The 18,439-nt window shown below is 39.9% G+C and overlaps 1 protein-coding gene across 48 annotated transcripts in view; it reads left to right on the top strand.

The window, feature by feature from the left end:
- NRXN3 (neurexin 3) overlaps window positions 1-18,439 on the top strand; it is a 1,038,943-nt gene that overhangs the window by 740,625 nt on the left and 279,879 nt on the right. The gene's annotated exons all lie outside the window — the stretch shown is intronic.

Raw genomic sequence — 18,439 nt, 5'->3', positions numbered from 1 at the left:
TAACTGTTAAAGTTTAAAGAGGAAAACAATCCAAAATAAACTGTCTTCTAGTCTACTCTTCTTCAGTACTTGGGAGATAGAACAGTAAGCGGGTAGTATAGAAACAAGTCTGTATACAGAATCATAATCTCAATATTTGTAATATTTTTTTAATTTATTAATGATAAAAAGGAGGGGAGAGAGATGCAGTAAATTATTTTTTTAATCCCTTTCTTATAGCTTGTGATCTGAGAACAATTGGTGACTGAGGTTAGTATGTGGCAGGTTACTTTTTTGTGCAATAATGGTGTGGGGTGGTGTTTTTTTGCATGGGATGTAAAAATAGTTGATTAATGAATGATTAATGATTTAGTATTTGATACTGTCTCCTTTAGCATTGGGCAGTGGTTAGATCTTCTCGGCAGCAATGCCAAGTTAAACACTCCCACTGCTGGCTACTGCTTTTGCCTGGAGGATGTTGACTCTACTGTGTAAGTTTGTGATGTGAACCAGTTTAATGAACTGATCCAGCTGAAAAATAACTCAAGAAAACAGTCCAAGTAGCTGTGTGAAAAGCAGGGGGCACAAATGTAAACCCTCACCCCGACAAACGGGATGGAAAGCAGATATGTTGCAGGTATGCTGTACTTGGCATTAATGCCAAATATACTGCTGTAACTTTAATATTAGTTTCAGCTGTATGTTCCCACTATTCACAGGATCTGTAGCAAATAGTCTTATTGTCGCGAGGAGAGCCTGGTTGAATTTCTCCTCTTATTGGAATATTTTGCAAGGTCACTGTGTTGTATGAAATCATTTGCCATTTAGGTATTGATTAATCTACAAGCAGATTGATAAGAGATGGATGGATAAAGTAAGCTGCTGGAATAACTGAATTCTAATTTCCTTAATCTTTTTTCTTCAAGTCTTACTTTCTGAGCAGTTTTTATTATCAGCCATTGTTGCTGTAGGAGCTTGAAAGTTTGATCCATTGCTTTCAGTGAGAGCTTTCTATGGCATAGTACAGAGGAGAGCCCTCGAGGTTTGTCCTGAAGGAGATCCAGTTGGCAAGACAATTAAATTAACAACCTGCAGTCCACGCTGTCTGCTTTGCAGTCAGGCAGCAGCTCATGATAGCATATGCAGCATCTGCAGACATTGTAAAAAATAACACAGCCTCTTAGTGAGTCATCAAACCCATTGCATAGACTTTGCCCACTTAATAGTTGGTAGGGTTTTTTGGGTTTTGTGGTTTGTTTGGGGGTTTTTTGTTTGTTTGTGGTTGGGGGTTTTTTGTTTGTTTGTTTGTTTTTTCCTCTAGGGGGCATTAAAGCATGTCAAAGTACTGTGTCTGAGGGCTTTAGCCATGCCTTTTTCTTTGTATTTTTAGGTGGACCTTTTACAACTACAATTATTTCTAGAGGGCTTTCTGTTTGTTCAGGATTCTAGTAAAGTCAGAGGATCAGAGCATGACCCCTCTTTGGGAAGGGCAGGCAGGTGCTGCTGAAAAGAACATTTTCTTTGTCTATTACAGTAACCAAGTAGCTGAATATGTGTGTCTGTTTCTAAAACTTCTTACTTATTTACCTTTCTCTTATATGTACAATTAATTATCTATACATCTTCTTGTTGCTTTCCTCCCAACCCTACTCTTTTTCCCCCCCTTCAATCGCTCCCCAATTCTTCACTGTTTTCTGTTTGTGTACTTTTGTTATTGTTTATCACTTTTTCTGCACCCTGTTCCCCTCTGAGAACAAGGCTTTTCTAAAATTCATGTGCTTGTCTGGCCCTGCTAACTACTTGCTGCAGCCAGCAGGAAGCATTCATGCTGCTTCTGAGTGGTACCATTTGGACAAGTACATTTATTTTCCTTTGATGCTTGTCTTGTGAGAAGGCACATAATTGTGATGTCCTGGGGCTGCACCATAGCACTAGATGGACGGTACTTCATTTGCGATTTGCTGTACTTTTAATTTCCACTAATGAAAACTGTAATAGAGTAGTTGAAAGAGGAGAAGGTGATTCAAAATGAAGTGTGGTGCCATATTTTATTTTGCCACCAGCATCTTGCTTGTGTGCTTTTGGAATGAAAGGGAGAAAAAAAGGTATTGAATTTTCAGATTTAGATTTCTACACTGAAAACCTGAAGAACACTTTCTGATTAGCATCCTTCCTGTCTTGGACACTTTTTTTGAGCAGAGGCATCATTAACTACATAGGCTTGGAACATCCATTAAATGCTGGTGACATGAATGCCAATGTGATGAAGGAAACAGGAACAGCTGGAACAATGTGGTTAAATTATAGTATTTTTCGAAGTCTTTTATACCATGTGATAAACAATAGAAAGGCTATTCTTTTCTTTAGGAAAGTGCATAGGATGGTAAGAAGAAAGCCCTGTGGAAGCCACAGGCAGTCTTTTCTCTGCAAAAGCTGGGAGTTTTATATAGCAAATAGCTTTCCCTGTTAGATCCTAGTTTAGCACAAACTGTTTGTCAGGATGCTCTTCAAAATGTGACACTAACTCTGTGTGTTTGGTTTGTACATAACATAGGCAAAGTGATAGCAGGTATTTAAAAGGAAGCCCTTGTCTGTTCCTTTTGCTGTCCCCAAAGTAAATAATGCAGTTTCTGTTTAGTTAACTCATTTTACTCTCCTTAAATTGTGCTAATATTTCCAGTATGGCCAGATCTGGGCTGTGGTTGTAATACAGCAATGTTCCATGAGGGGGGATTTGGAATGCCTTCCCTCGGAAAAGTGGTGATGTAATTATGTTATTTATTTGTGTGTATATTGTTATTCCAGTGCACTGTCACATTTGAAACCAATTGAAATCACAGGGAAGTGCAGAAGTCTGTCAGATCATTAAATCTGCTTTGTGCAGCTTTCACAATATATATTTGGAGAAAATCAAGTCTGTTAAATTACATTTGGGGAGAATGAACCAGAAATGCTCCATACTGTACTTTCTACTCTATTGAGTTAAAATAGCTGTGATAATTATAGCGGTTCCTACTCTTGGTGTACAACTTGAAATTCATTAAGAGGTCTTCATACTTCTGAATCCTTTTTGGGAAAAGAGCCAACTGCAAAAAGGTGCACATTGTTAGTAGAGACTCCTAACTAAAGCCGTAACTACTTAGGACACGCATCAACTCTGACTTGTTTCATGCATATTTTTTTTTTTCATACTCCTGCATTGTTTTAAAGGCCTTCTGCTCAGACTTTTTTCTAAAAATATTACTTCTATATCAGAGGTATGTAATGATTCTTTATATATGTACTATATCTGAAGGAAGAGATGCTTCCTACTTAAAGAGCCCTGCTAAGAGTTGAAGTGTTGACTCAGTAGTTAGTGTTCCAGTTTTGAGCTGATGTTCCATTGACTGTACATTTGGAGGAAGATAAGAATGGAGGGAAGGTAGAATAAAATAATACAATAGCTATCTAATGTTTCTGTGCCATTTCAGATAATACATACTAGACCAGAAACATGCCTTTTTCCATATTCCTTTTTAGCTTGTCCAGGACTAATATACAAATAATGACTTCTCCCCACTTGTATTGAGTTTATGTGGCAAGGTTTTGGTAGTAGTGGGGGGGCTACAGGGGTGGCTTCTGTGAGAAGCTGCTAGAAGCTTCCCCCATGTATGATAAAGCCAATGGCAGCCGGCTCCAAGATGGACCCAGTGATGGTGGTAGCGCCTCTGGGATGACATATTTAAGAAGGGGAAAAAAGCTTCTGCGCAACAGAAACTGCAGCTGGAGAGACGAGTGAGAATGTGTGAAAGAAACAACTCTGCAGACCCCAAGGTCAGTGAAGAAGAAGGAGGGGGAGGAGGTGCTCCAGGCACCGGAGCAGAGATTCCCCTGCAGCCCATGGTGAAGACAATAGTGAGGCAGGCTGTCCCCCTGCAGCCCAGGGAGGTCCACGGTGGAGCTGATATCCACCTGCAGCCCGTGGAGGACCCCACGCCGGAGCAGGTGGATGTGCCCAAAGGAGGCTGTGACCCTGTGGAGAGCCCAGGCTGGAGCAGGCTCCTGGCAGGACCTGGGACCTTGTGGAGAGAGGAGCCCACGCTGGAGCAGATTTGCTGGCAGGACTTGTGACCCCATGGAAAGGACCCACGCTGGAGCAGTTTGTGAAGGACTGCAGCCCGTGGAAGGACTCACGTTGGAGAATTTTGTGGAGGACTCTCTCCTGCAGGAGGGACCCCACACTGGAGCAGGGGAAGAGTGAGAAATCCTGCCCCTGAGGAGGAAGGAGCAGCAGAGACAACGTGTGATGAAGTGACCGCAACCCCCATTCCCCGTCCCCCTGCGCCACTGGTGGGGGAGGAGGTAGAGAATTCAGGAGTGAAGCTCTGCCCAGGAAGAAGGGAGAGGTGGGGAGGTGTTTTTAAGATTTGGTTTTATTTCTCATTACCCTACTCTGATTGGATTGGTAATAAATTAAATTAATTTCCCCAAGTTGAGTCTGTTTTGCCTGTGACAGTAATTGGTGAGTGATCTCTCCCTGTCCTTACCTTGACCCACAAGCCTTTTGTTATATTTTCTCTCCCCTGTCCAGCTGAGAAGGGGGAGTGATAGAGCAGCTTTGGCGGGCACTTGGTGTCCAGCCAGGGTCAACCCAGCACACCCACATATATATGTCTGCAGATGTTGTGAGGCTTCTTTTTGCTGGTATTTTGGTCAAAATGCTGAGAAGTCCAAAGGATGGCTCAACTAGCTGAATGCGTCAAGGAATTGCATTGTGTGATTCATGAGGATTAGTCTCTAATCTTTAACATAATTTTATGGGATGATAGGGAAGATAAGTTTGACATCACTTTTTCTGAAGTATAGATTTCATTCCACTGTTCATGCTAGTATGGGTGTAAACGAAGATACCAATATAGAAACAACTATGTCTATTCTACACACATGGGATCAAGGACCAAATCGTGGTGTTTTTACAACGTGGAATGAGAGAGAGAAAAATTAGAATGACAGCTACATGAGCTCTAAAATGAATGGCCAAATTCAGTCTCTTTAGTGGTGAGATGTATAAAGCATGTCCTTTCCCACCAACAGGTTTCCTCATTTAGGCCAGGTGTGATAAAGATGACCTACCTGCCACCTGACTTCATCTGACTAAACCTTTAGCCTCTAAAGTTGGAGGTATGATGAAGTGTTGCCTTTGTGAGAAGTAAGCTTATCAGTTTCTTTCCATATGACTAGACAGTATACTTCTGCTGGTGAACTGTATTCAGTAGCAGGTGAGAGTCCTCTACAATAGGACTCAGATGCTTTGTGTAACCATGACCTCTTTCTTTTCCACTCCCTAAAATCCCATCAATGCCTCCTCACAGTTATGCTGTTGGTGAATTTATGTGTATCCATTTTTGTTTGTTTGTTTCAGAATACACATTTGTAGCAAAAGGTTGACTTCATTCATAAACTAAGGGCTAAGAATAGGAGTGGACAGAACCAAGTAGGCTTGTAAATCCACCACAATACATTGCAACTTCTCATGAGGCAATCCAAATGGTGTTTACTAGCATGAACGCAATTGTTTTCATGTTCAATGTGGCTAATGTTCCTGAATGCCCTTGAAAGCAGAAATAACGCTGCCAACTGGGCAGAGCAGCACCCACTTTCCAGCAGTGCTGATGTCTAGAGTACTTTATATTCCTTATAAACTACATTGGAAGTAGTAAATTGTAAATCTGGCACTCATGTGCAGGAGAGAAAGGAAGGAAATATAGTCACTATAGATACTATAGACTTGTACCTAGAAGACCTAAGTGAGTTGCTTTGCTGTAGCCCATGAACTAGTTTCTCTTACCATCTGTCAAGGTAATTTGGGAATCAACCTGAATGGAAATATACCCCACCAGGCTCGTTATTTGGATTTTGTTTTTTTTGCTTTCATTAAATGCTCGGTTGCTGTTGGACTCTGCTGGATGAGATTTCCATGAATGGAAAATGAATTTGTTGGGACTGTACTGAAGAGATACAGTAAATACAAACTAGAGCATTCAGCAAGCACCAGACAGACTTCATCTGCAAGCTGTAGGTATTCAGCAGGATGTCATCTGTGCATCAAGTAGGCTTAATATGTGGTACATCCTGATTAGGACGTTGCTTATTTGCCAGCATGGTGTCATGTACCTACTCACTAAACACCCTCAGAAGGTCCAATCCTGTTCTAATTTTCACCAAAGTGAAAATAGAGTGACTTTGAACTTAGTGGTAGTACTCTGAAATTACAGCAACCCTATGACTTTGAAAGCTGGCCATCTGCAGGAATGCTTTCCTTCCATTAGTAAGATAGACTATATGTCCTGTAAGTTCCTTTGATATCTCTGATCATTGTGATTAAACTGTACTTTATCTCACCACATCAGATGACTCTTCGTGATGTCCTGAGCACTGGCAGAATGAAATTTATGTAACACGGCATGTTGATTTATAGTATCTGACAGAAACATGGGTGATGCCTTCCTTTTCATATATGATGCAACCTGCAATACTTTGTGTAGTGTTGTAGGGAAGTATTATGCAGGGAAGATGTGCTTTTTTTTTTTTTTTTTCTTTTCTTTTTTTAAATGAAATAGCTGAATCGACCATTGTGGAATTATAGAAGCCCTCCAAATCCCTCACACTGACCACGCAAAGTTTAGCCTTAAGCTTCTGTTCAGGGATAAGACTTTTCAGTAGCTCTCAAGCAGCCTAATCCACGGACCTGAGTGAGACCTGATCTGAGCTATCACAGCGTACAGTTTGAGTCCTCACCTCAATCCTTCACTGACATCTGAGAAAAGATAGGAGGAAGTCTCCAAATTTCTGTACTTGTTGTGTACTTATCCCTTCTTGGGACACAGTGCAATTTTCTGAGAAGGAAGGAAAACCATAATAAGGATCTAAGATTTATCCCACAGTAGAATCAAAATTCAAATGCTGGCCATATGTGATTATGTAACTACAGCATAATTGCATCTCAATGTTAAATATTGATTTTAGAGATGTTATGTCTGCAAGATTCCTAGATATTATTATTAATGTAAGTGGGAATATCAAAGATGAGTTGCTATTTACGTCTTTGCATTTTGTGTTTCCTGATCAGCCAGTAATTTAGATGTCCACTGTTGGCAATTGAATTGCACTTGGTAAAGCACACCATTGCTGCTCTATTTGCTGGTTATCGGGTATCAGTGGGCTTGAAGTAAGGCATTACTGAAGAAGATAAGGTACGTGCCGCCAAGAACTGTTTAAAAACCCCAACCAAACAGAAACCCCAAAAAACCAAACAAACAACACCCCAAACAAACCCACAGGCACGCACACACCCCCCCCCCCCCCCTAAATAGGCAGTTGAAAAGATACTGGGGCTGTAAGTAGGAAGTGGTAAAATGTTTACTGGAATGGATAAGAACATAAGGCTGGGCTTTCCATTGGCAGCCTTAGCAGGACTAAGGAATTCAGGAGTTGCTATTCCTGAATTGGTCACTGTAACTTTTCATTAGCAAGATTTTAGAAAAGAAAGCAAACCACTTGTGGACAGAGCTAGCCGCTGGATTGTACCTATTCTGTGGATGAGTGGGTTTTCCATTAGTGTTAAGCCAATAGCACTGATCTTAAGGGAAAAGAGCCAGGCTTAACACTTCATCTGTTTCTGTCCTGCTTTATGGAAGTGCCTTATAGCCTTAGGCAACATAATTTGTGCCTCATCAGTGTTTATGTAGTTGTGCAACACATGGGTTCACTTTTTTCCCCAAGTTTTCACACAATAGGTAGTCTTTCTTGCTAGAGGAGGGGGCAGCTCCTTTTAGCTGCTGCTGCAAAGGAATTCACTAAGGTCTTGGCATTTGCACTCTGATGTTAGAGAGCAAGAGGAAAGGACTGGGAAAGTACCCAGTCACTAAGACCTTTAGAATTAGACTATATTTTCTGAGCAGCTGTCGATGGAGTGTGTGCGAGATTATTATTGTTTGCAGAAGCTTTATTGATCTTGGCTTTGAAGCCCAGAAATCTGTTTATGGCAGCCTATAAAAATGAACGGCTACTTCTTTTGCTGAAGGTTAACACACTGTGTGTGTTTAACTGAATTGAAATGGCTTTGTGTTGTCTAAATGTCAGCGTTAATGAATTTTTGAGTGATTCTAGATTCTCCTAGTGGGATAAAAATATATAGATAAAACCCAATATGTTAAAAGGGGGTGCTATCCACTTCATTAAAACAAGATAAACATAGATCTGAAGAGAAACACTGTTGCCTTTGACACAATTAACCATGTGAGAAGGTCCTTTTAGATTTCCAAGTCTGCTTTGGTTTTTTTCTTCAGTTTGTGTTATTTACATCTGTGTTTCTTTGGAAACAATGGAAAGAAAGGAAGAAATGCAGACGGCCAAAAGTGGTACCTTTGGAATATCTAGCTCTTCTAGAAAATCACTTGGTGGAAGGAGGATCTTACCATAGTGAAATGGGAAGATGTATATTTATTTATAGCTTCCTGATTGCAATAAGAGAGCTGGAAACTTGTGGTGCTGCTTGGCTGTAATGAGTTCTTCCATGGACTGCTGTGGGCATTTTCCCCTTCTAGTTTTCTTGTTCTGAAACTAGTTCATCAAGCCTTCTGTCTAGTTACATTACATAGCTTTTTCTTTGCCCTGCAATTTGTCAGGTAAATGTAATGTGTATTGCTGACTGTACTGTAAGCTTAAGACAAAGACTTAATCTAGAAGCAGCATTTACCAAAACATATACATATGTGGGTGGTGATACTTGTTTTGCAGCCATATTTTTTTCTCTAAATGTTGTATTGACAGGCTTTCTTAAAAAGATCTTCGTTTTTGTCATGATCTGGTTAGACATGGGAGTGTGTTTGAAAACTGTTGTGGTCCAGGATGCTGCTGTGCACCTGGACAGGCTTAGAGGCATTCCTTTTCCCCAGATCCTTCACCATGTATTTAGCTGTCTATAATATGTTTTGCCTATCTATAAATGGATCAGGATGTTGCTGAAATAAGCATTGCATAAACACAGCAGGAAAAGATTGTCTGTGTCTTGATTTTACCCTCAGTTATGTCTCTTGTGTTCTACCTACTGTCAAGCTGCGTTCCGTTAGGGACTTTCGTTCCCCTTCAGTGTCCTCTCCTCTGGTTACTGGACAGTTACATATGACAGACACCAGTGACTGCAGCTCACAAGTGACCACTGACTGCAACATCTGCCTCTCTTCAGCTAATGACTATTTTCAGGTTTTGTGTCCCCACCCTTATTTGTACATGTAGAGAGACTACAGGACTAAAAGGGAATAAACAGAAAATGGCCAGAGGTCTTGAGGAGAGGTATATTTTAATCTCTATGAGAAACTGGAATATTTAGCACCAAGCCAGCAAGTGTATCTTGTTTCAGCCCAACACCATGAGTGCTCACTGTATTTATTTATTTATTTTTAGAATTACTTAGAATTTCCCCCACCCATTTGTTGAGAGCTCAAACAGAGCAGTGGTGTTCCCCAGGGAATATGAAGTTACACAGATCATTGCTCTCTGTCAAAGCTTTCAAATCTCACAATGCTCTTGAGAAAGTTTGTTCATGAAACAGGTTCATCATCTATTAAATACATTCTCCAGGGAATGGTTGATAATATACAATTAAATGAGAGCTGAACTCTGAGGATATCCTGAGCAGCTGTATCCCTCTGGCTAAAGTCTTCTATTAGCAGATGGTACTTAAAGGTGAAAGGAATACTAGCAGTTACAGATAATAAACCCAGAAAGATTCTTTGAGCCCTTCTCTATATCAATGTGGTCTTCATCGGAGCTTTTCAAATCTTTGTCCCATTGTACCTTAAATAACTCCATCATGAAGACTAACACTATAAAAAGAAATAAATTAAATTAGAGGCTTATTTGAAATCCCTTCCAAACTTTAAAGGTCCTGTTTCAAGGCCTTTGATCTCAATAGGTTTTGGATCAAACAAAAGCTATAGGTTCAAACCTTTCGAGACTTGCATATCTGGAACTTGAAGGGGTGGAAAAAGCCGTGAATTTCAATTTGCATATTCAAAATGCAGTACTTACAAGGAAGGTGGTGATGTGATAGATGCTTACCCTTTTGATTTGCCTTAAAGAAGGCTCAGCTGAGAAACAGTGCCTCTTCTTGATGCATTGAAGTTCTCTGGAAGATCTGCAGTTGAGTTCATTATGAGCAGGAATAGCATCTGCTTGGATAGGGAGGGAAGGACATTGTAGGAGGGATCCCAGATGGCTTGGAACTGTATTTATTTTGTAATTTGAACATTTTCTTTGTCTGTTTGTAGTAAATACATTAGTAAGTACAATGTTGCATTGTTTCCAGTAACAAGGAAATCTTTAACTCCCAGGTGATGTTGCAATTACATTTGCAGTGAGAGTTGAAGTGAATGCTGTTTAGGAATACTTATTTTTAAGGTTGGGATTTAGCAGTCTTACAGATTAGTTAGGTTTCGGTAATAATAAATTTTTATGTATTATAGAATGAACAGGTGAAAACCGTCAACTTTCTCTCAGTGGATCTGTCCATATTGTAAGATTTCTATTTTTGTTTTTGTTGATAGTCCCAGCAGATGATCCCAGGGTGAGCTCCAAAGGATGCTTCTCCTATTAAAGGTCTCACCAGAATGATATGGATATAGGAAATGCACTGCTTGCTTTTTTCCCCAAGCCGTACATATAAAACTCTACAAAACTTCACAGGTTTTTAAGTAAGCTAAACTATTTAGTTAGTAGTTCCTCCTTTAGACCTAAGCTTGAAGATTTTTCTCAGCTGGGGAGAGCATCACTAGTCTTGAAGTCAGCATACTGTGGAAACTCCCTGCTTTCCTTGGAGGTTACATAACCTGTCTGTTGCTCCAGGAGAAACAAAAACACTAAGCTCAGGCCTTCTTAGGCAAAAGAAACCTTTCACCACGTGGCTGATTATTCCTAGTCCTCTCTGAAACCTAGAGGGAAGATTAGAAAGATTCACATGGTCATATAAAGCTTCCATCAAAAGAGGTGATGCTTTTGGTGCATCTCTCTCTCCACCTTAGATATTTTCTGAGCTAAATATCTGTTTGAGTGTAATGTGTTCGAATGGTTGAACATAATATTTTCTATTGTTATTGGTAATAAGAAGATTCCTGCACACTGTGGCATAACCATATTTGTGAACCAGTTTTAGGTGATATATAATAAATGTGAGGATCTGTGTTTTTTCTAAAGATGGAAATTATTCCACTTTATTTTTCTCTTTAAACTGACAATGTGTGCAGAAGTGGTCTGTCGTATCTTGGAGACTTCACAAACAGATGCTTGAGCAACAGAAGGAGATTATACTTCCTGTGTGGAAAATACAAGGTTATATTTCCTTTGACTGTCACAAGGCTCTCTGAACTGATGTCTTTGTTCTCCAGTTATTCTGTAGTCTCTATTTGTAGAGTTTGGGGAGAAGATGGGGTTTAGATAACCTTCCTGGGTGGACAACAGGACAGCAGCAGAACTTTCTTTGATGTGTTCTGAAAACCTAGTTCTGGGCTTCAGAAAGATGGCATGAAACAGTAGCTGAGCCTCTTCTATGCCATGCAGATAACTTGGGTTATAGTACAGATGTCTGAATTTTATGTCTCTTGCAGATGTCCCACAAATTAATTTTCTGTTTTGATTTGGAAGCAATTTTTGTTGTTCTCTAGTGAAAACCTCTGCAAATGAGTTGAAAAGGAAACCTTTGAGTTAAAATAAATCTCCGTTCAGCAATAGCTAATTAGATGTTCCAGACCATACTGCTGCAGGGCTCTGCGGCATCATTTCCAGTTCAGTGCATTTTTGTATGCACCCTTTCTTCTCTTGAGCAGCAGGTTTTTTGACTGTAATTCTTGTAATTGTTGTATAGCTTGTTGCTTCTATTAATTCTCATGCAGAGACTGCACTTGCAGGATAACGTAACATGGATCTGTGTGATGAGATACAGTGCCTCAGTGGAAAACCACCTCAGGGCTCCCAGTCTGAGCAGCAGGGAGCAGAGGTTAGGGGTTGGCATGGCAGTTACTGCAGTCAAAGTAGTACCCACTGCATCTTAAAGGTCAAATTTCTTGGGGGTTTTTGAGTTTTTCTCTTCTGATTTATATTGAACGCTTAAAAAAAAATGATGCTGTTACTTGGTTTTAAACAAAGACAGACTTTATAAACATCAAACCGCTATATCAGCTTTGCTTGCATTTCTTATGCCACTGGTAGGTCAGGAGAAATTTTTTTCCTCCCAGTGATATGTAGCTGCTTCTGAGAGAGGTTAAAGAACAGCAGATGTCCTGTTGCATATGTTTGGAGGGATAAGACTTATTGAAGGCATGGTTGTGATTTTGCATGTTTTATTTTCAGTACTTGCCACTCTTAACTGCTTATTACTAGGGACTATTCTGTGCAGCTTGTTCCATGAAAATGGGTTGGTCACTTCTATTATTGGTGCTTTTTTCTCATCAGAAGCTGTAACTCTGATGTCAGCATAGGTCCCTATCAAAATGGCTGAACTATTGTAAGGAACAGGCAGGGTTCTCTGGCTTTCAAACTTTTGACCATTGAGTTATTGTAAAAAAATTATCAGGAAAGATTATAAATGCATTGTACAGCTTCTAAACAGAAACAAATCTGCTAGTAATGTGGTTCTGCAGACCAATTTCAGATAGTCTTTATGGACGCCGAGGCCACCTTTGAGATCCCTGTCTTGGAACTGGGAGTTCTGAATTCTTTCTCTACTGTCTCGCTGACTTTGTGGTGCTTGGTAAATCACGTGGGGCCAAAGAGATGCTGTGCTACTGCACTTCTTAATGTAGTCTACTGGGAATTGCAGGTTCTTCTGGAAGTGTGGACCACTGAGGTCCCTTTTCCCTGACTGTCAAATAGGGGTAATATTTATTCTTTCCAAGCACTGTGAAATATAAGAAAAAGGTATTTAAATTGTACGGTATTGTTATGACTCCATGTTGGAAATTATTATCACATTTTCTAAAGACAGTGTCATGCAAGTGTTTTTAATAACAAAAAAAGTGGAAGGTGACATCGCAGTCTTTGCTGGAATTCACTTTAACAGAATGTGACTGAGCAAGGAGGTTGCTGACCCTGTATCATAGCTTCATGGGGGTGTTGGGATTTGCTCCCTTGGGGTATATTGGGTGCCTGGATTCAATGCAAATAGATAGCAAAAAGAAATCATAAATACTTTTTGTCTGTTGTGAGCTAGTTGTCTTGTCTTTGCTGATCTCACTGAGGCATGTGCGCACACATGTGGTAGTATGTCTCAAAAATCTTATTATAAGATTTCATTATCATGTTCTCTTGATAATTGTTTTCTGAGTAGTGAGGAGTGATAGAAAAAAAACCATTTTATTTAAATTATAAGGACAGGTTCTGTTTTTAAACATGCTTTTTATTACAGATTCCTGGGAATCATTCATTGCCCTTAATGAATAGTTTTAGGCCATTTCTTTGTGTGCCAGCACAGATTTGAAAAGGAATGTGTTATTTCCTTTTTCCTTTAATTTCAAATGAGATGTTACTGGCTAGAAAGGCTTGTGTCTCTGGGGATGTTGGTACAAAGCATGTGATTTCCCCATCTATAACTTTGACTGACGCATGGCTTATCCAGTCAGTCTGTAGTAATCCTCTACACTTGTCACATGCTTACTGGTACCCACAAACATATGCCCTCTGGACTACTAAGTACTTTAAAATAAAAAATTAAAAAGTTGCAGCTGCTTGTTTCAGTTAATGTGATGAAGTGGCCAGAAAGATTTTCTAACTAAGGTAAGATGGTGGGGTTTTTCTTTTTTTTTTCCCATATGGAAAAATGGGAATACAGAATAATGTTCCTAATTCTGATCTTTATGTCCAGCCCACAGTTCGGTGCTCTGTAGCACAGAGAGGAAAACCGCTTCCCTACAGATAATAAGGACACTGAACAAGCACTGCTCCATGACATTACATTAGCCCTTAAAAGCTTAGTGCTGTGTCTGTGCAGAACAGAGACAGAAGCTGGTGCATCTGGGATTCATTTGGCAGTTCCCATTATCACTCATGACTCTGGTTGCTCATCTGCTTGGCAACCTCACCTGGCAGGGCCAGGAGTAAAGACAATTCAAAGGTGAACTTAGTTCTCAGCCCTAGAAATTCGTGACTCAGTAGCAGCAGTGTTGGAGGCAGTGTAGTTAAAACCTTTGTGGCTTCTCCCTATCACAAGTCTGCAAGCAGATGTCCTTATTCAGAGCTGTGTCAACTGAGAAAATTTCGGCAGTTCTAAATGGGCTAGCAAAGAAAGACCTTTAAAGTCTCAGCAATGTGCCCTTGTTTGCTCTGCATCCTTTAGAAGCAGTCAGTTGATGAGTCTGTTGTATCCATATTCACTGGTACTTTCAATGCGTTTTGGCACATTGACAAACTATTAAAAACTTGTGTTTTCGCAGCTAATTATAATTCCTTCCTGGCAGCATTAGGGGCAATAGCATCAAACCAAAGGAGACACTTATATAGAAATACATGCATAAAACCCCTTAAAGCACATTTCTTCTAGACTGATGTGTGGGGAATAGTATGGCACCATACAGTAAAGGCAGCATTAAGAAATATTGAAATAACAGGATGCACCAACATCCACCTGTCAGAAGAGCAAGTTATAATACTCTTTATTGGTACAGGTCATACTTCATGATGGCTTTAGTCTTTTCTGTCTTCTGTGAATCAGCCAGCCTAGTTCATTTGATGTGATTAAAGTTCCTTAGATGATGCATCAAAGTTGTGAAGGCTCTTTCTGTCTCTGGATACAGAATGGGTAGCTGTCTTTCGTGGTATTTGTCATTTCGGCTTATTGGTGTAAGAAAAGGGTATGAGGAACAGGAATTAAAGCAAAGGCATTTTGTGATAGGGCAACTGGTTGAAAACCCAACAAATTGCCATTAGGGGGTTTATTGTGGGTAAACAGTCAATCATAATATATTGCAGTGTTTATTAATACTGCTCACTTATTTACTTGCCCCTTGTTGGAAGAGTTTGCATCCTGAGTAATCAAGCTTTCTTCCATCAACACCTCTCAAAGCACCCTGTATAGACAGAGAAATATTTCTCTTCTCTACTTCGCAGAAGGGGGACAGTGAGACTCTGAAATCTGACCCAGTGTCCCAGAACAAACTGGCAGCAAACCCAGGGAAATATCCCGTGCACCAAATTCCTTATCTACTGGAGTTGCTCAGGGAGGCAGCCCTCACAGCTAGCCCCTTCCCAGTGTGTGAGGGTATGTGTCTGTATGTTGAAGAGCTGAGGAGATAATGTTACAGGAGGAATTGATTAGGAGTAATTTGCCAGGGGAAGGGAGCTGTATTGTGAGCTGTCAGCAAGTAATGAAGCAAGGATGCCAATTGACAGGTGGACCAAAGCCTTTTCAGTAGGAGGGAGGAGGAAATCGGTTCCAAGATGCAATTGCTCTAATTGAGGCTGTGAAGAGATAAATGGGGAAAGTTTGCAACAGCTGGAGACTGCTCTAAAGGAAAACTTTGAGTGTTTGTTATCCTCTCAGGAGGTCTTTTAGTCACCATGGTGATGCCTCTGGCAGACATCAGCAGGGGAAAAAAAAACACCCAGTGAAACCAAAACCAAAGTCAAACAAAAGCCCCAAAGCAAAAGGTTCCAGACATATGGGGGGAAAAAAAGAAATAAATATTGGTGATGATGTTCTTTGAACTGGCACTTGAAAAGAACTTCAGGTACACATCTGAACAGTGCTGGGATGCCATGGTTACAGGCTCTGTATAGAAATTTCAGTAGTTATAAAGCAATATGTATTGGTCACCAGGAACAGTAGTGTTGGACCTGGATTTCTGGGGCCCATAGACACTTCTGTGAGACAGTTTTCTTGTGTGTCCGCTAGAAAGGTCTGTAGAAAGTTTGATGGTATGCTTAGGTATTATGGCTTTGAAGTGAGAAGGATGGTTATGTGACGGTCTGCTTGGAGAGATCTCATCATCATTATTAATTTTTTTGTCCCCCTTGATATTCAGCTGACTACCTCTGTTTCTTTTTTTTTTTCCTTCCAGTTTCCTCTCATAACTCCTAGCTGTTCCCTTTTGCTGCCGCTTTGAAAGTTTATCTCCTTTCTCACTATAGGCATCTTTCAAACCCACTCCTTAGATAAGCTATATACATGTAGCTTATTTAAATATCATGTCTCTTTAGTTCTGCATAATTTATGCTGGAGCAGAAAGGGGGGGCGGTTAGACAACACTTCTGTTTTTCTTCTCAAATTTAAATAGGTTGATATATGGACTTCAAGTTAACATGGAAAAATACATACTTTTAAAATGTGCGTGCTTCAACATTACTGACACATACCCCGGTGTTGACCGGCTTATTTGTTTGTATAGTGGTGGCAGGCAAAAGACCCCTGTTATAACAGGATCCCCTTGGGCCAGTGCTGAACAAACAAATGACTAATTGTAATTGCTGTATTGGAGACACTACCCTGTAATGTCAAACTGGATGCAAATGAATGTACTAAGGAACAGAAGGAAAAGCAAAGGAAAAATGGGAGCTGCAGTAATAGGGTTGTGTGCCTGGAAGCAAGAAGAATTTTATTTCAGAATGTTGGAAAGGTTGTATTTTAAAATAGAAATATCTTTGTTTAGATTGTATTGCAGTAGTCTCTAGAGAGTCTAATCAATGACCAAGCTTAAGTGGTATACGCACATAACTAAGAACTTCCAGGCACTGTTCTCTCTGATTAAATGCTACTTACCCTACCCATCATTTCATAACTTACTTCTCATGGGTCTTGTTGAGGATGTATGTCATGGGAGAAGATCAGGAGGAGAAAATATTGGGATTATTCTTCCTTTCTGCATACAAAGGTTACCATGGAAGGAGAAATAAACATGAGTGCAAAAATGTATGATGCCAATGTTGCTGGAGAAGTAAAAGGAAGTTTTGCTCTTTTGTTGAAGGAGTCTACTTTAGCCTTTCCCCTTCTATTAAAAAGAATGACACCAATATGTTTGCAGTAAGGAAGCATGCTAAAATGCAGTATCTTGATTTATGTAGTACTTAGTGATGGAAATCTCCACATCTGAAAGTAAGGTCTGAGCGACAATGGAAATTCATGTTTTCCTGTGAGCTTGTTAAGCAAGATGCTGGTATGTTGTTAAAAGTGGGGGGGGGTAGGGGAGGGCCCTTGTGTTTTTGTTAGTTGGGCAAGTGTGTATAGTTACCACTGTCATGGGAGCCTGATGTGTGCTTTTGGGAATTTAATTTTTTTTTTTTTTTATGCTGATATTTTCTTGGTATGCTTTATCTTGATTCCTTTGTTTCTACAAAGTTGATCCTAAGAGGCATGTAAAAATACTTTTCTACCCACCAAAGAGCTTGTTTTTGTAACGTTGCATATGGAAAACAAGTGAATGTAGTGTATCTGCAAATATGGTGGAAAATAATTAACTATTCTTGATAGTTAATAGTTAATTATTCTTGAGATACCAATTCCTTTCACCAGTAGTTAAAAGAGCTGCCACTTTCTGAGTCCTTGCTGACTGAATACAGAAATGTATGTAGACCATAGTTCTTATCATGCCCAAACTCAGTGTGGTCATAGTTGCTCAATGCCTGGATTGGTTGATCTTCTATAAGGAGACAAGTAAGACTGTTATTTTGGCATTCACTAGCACACAATCTCTGTTCTTTCCTCTGTAAGGCATTATTTATACACTCTTTGATGTAGTTTAGCTTGTAGATACAGCAGTGCAAATTAACTTGCACAGGACAGCCTTAAACTTCCTCACAGCATGTAGCCACTAGTCCTAACTCAGAAGAGAGGATCTTTTGCATGTTTGGTTTCTAGGCTTTTTCTACTGGATGGTCTAGCTGCTATGTAAGCGCTAGCAATTCTTCAATTTCCTCTTGCTCTACCATGACAGTAATTGGTTGCCGATAGACTATGCCTAATGCCAAAACAACTGGACAAAAATGTCTTTTACACTGCTCTGCTGTGTGTTGTATAAATCTATTCTGGCAGTGTCATGTGAGGATTGCCTTGAAAGAGAAAGATCCATCCCAGGTACATGTGGAATACATTGTCACGGAAGAATGATTGATGGAGGAAGTTCTTACATATTCTGTAACAGGTGGAAAATTTCACTAGTAGTGACTTCAGTTTTCCAATGATTGTTTTTCCCCAGTATTTCCCCAATACTATATGTTACAGAAGGTATTGTATGTGAATAAGATGCAAGCAGATACTGCCTTTAAGTACTGCAGTGGGCATGGTTTCTTTTATAAGTAAATGTACTTGAATTAAGTCACTGACCTGAGATGAATTGCTTTAGATTTACACTTGTTGCAAGGTCAGAATGACATTCCCTTTCCTTCTGTTTGTGACCTTACTGTTCTGTTGTGCCAATTATTGTCACCTTATCAATTCAGC

This window comes from Aquila chrysaetos, chromosome 2 (genome assembly GCF_900496995.4).
Source record: "Aquila chrysaetos chrysaetos chromosome 2, bAquChr1.4, whole genome shotgun sequence".
Taxonomy (NCBI): Eukaryota; Metazoa; Chordata; class Aves; order Accipitriformes; family Accipitridae; genus Aquila; species Aquila chrysaetos.
This window is presented reverse-complemented; position numbering and strand designations above follow the sequence as displayed.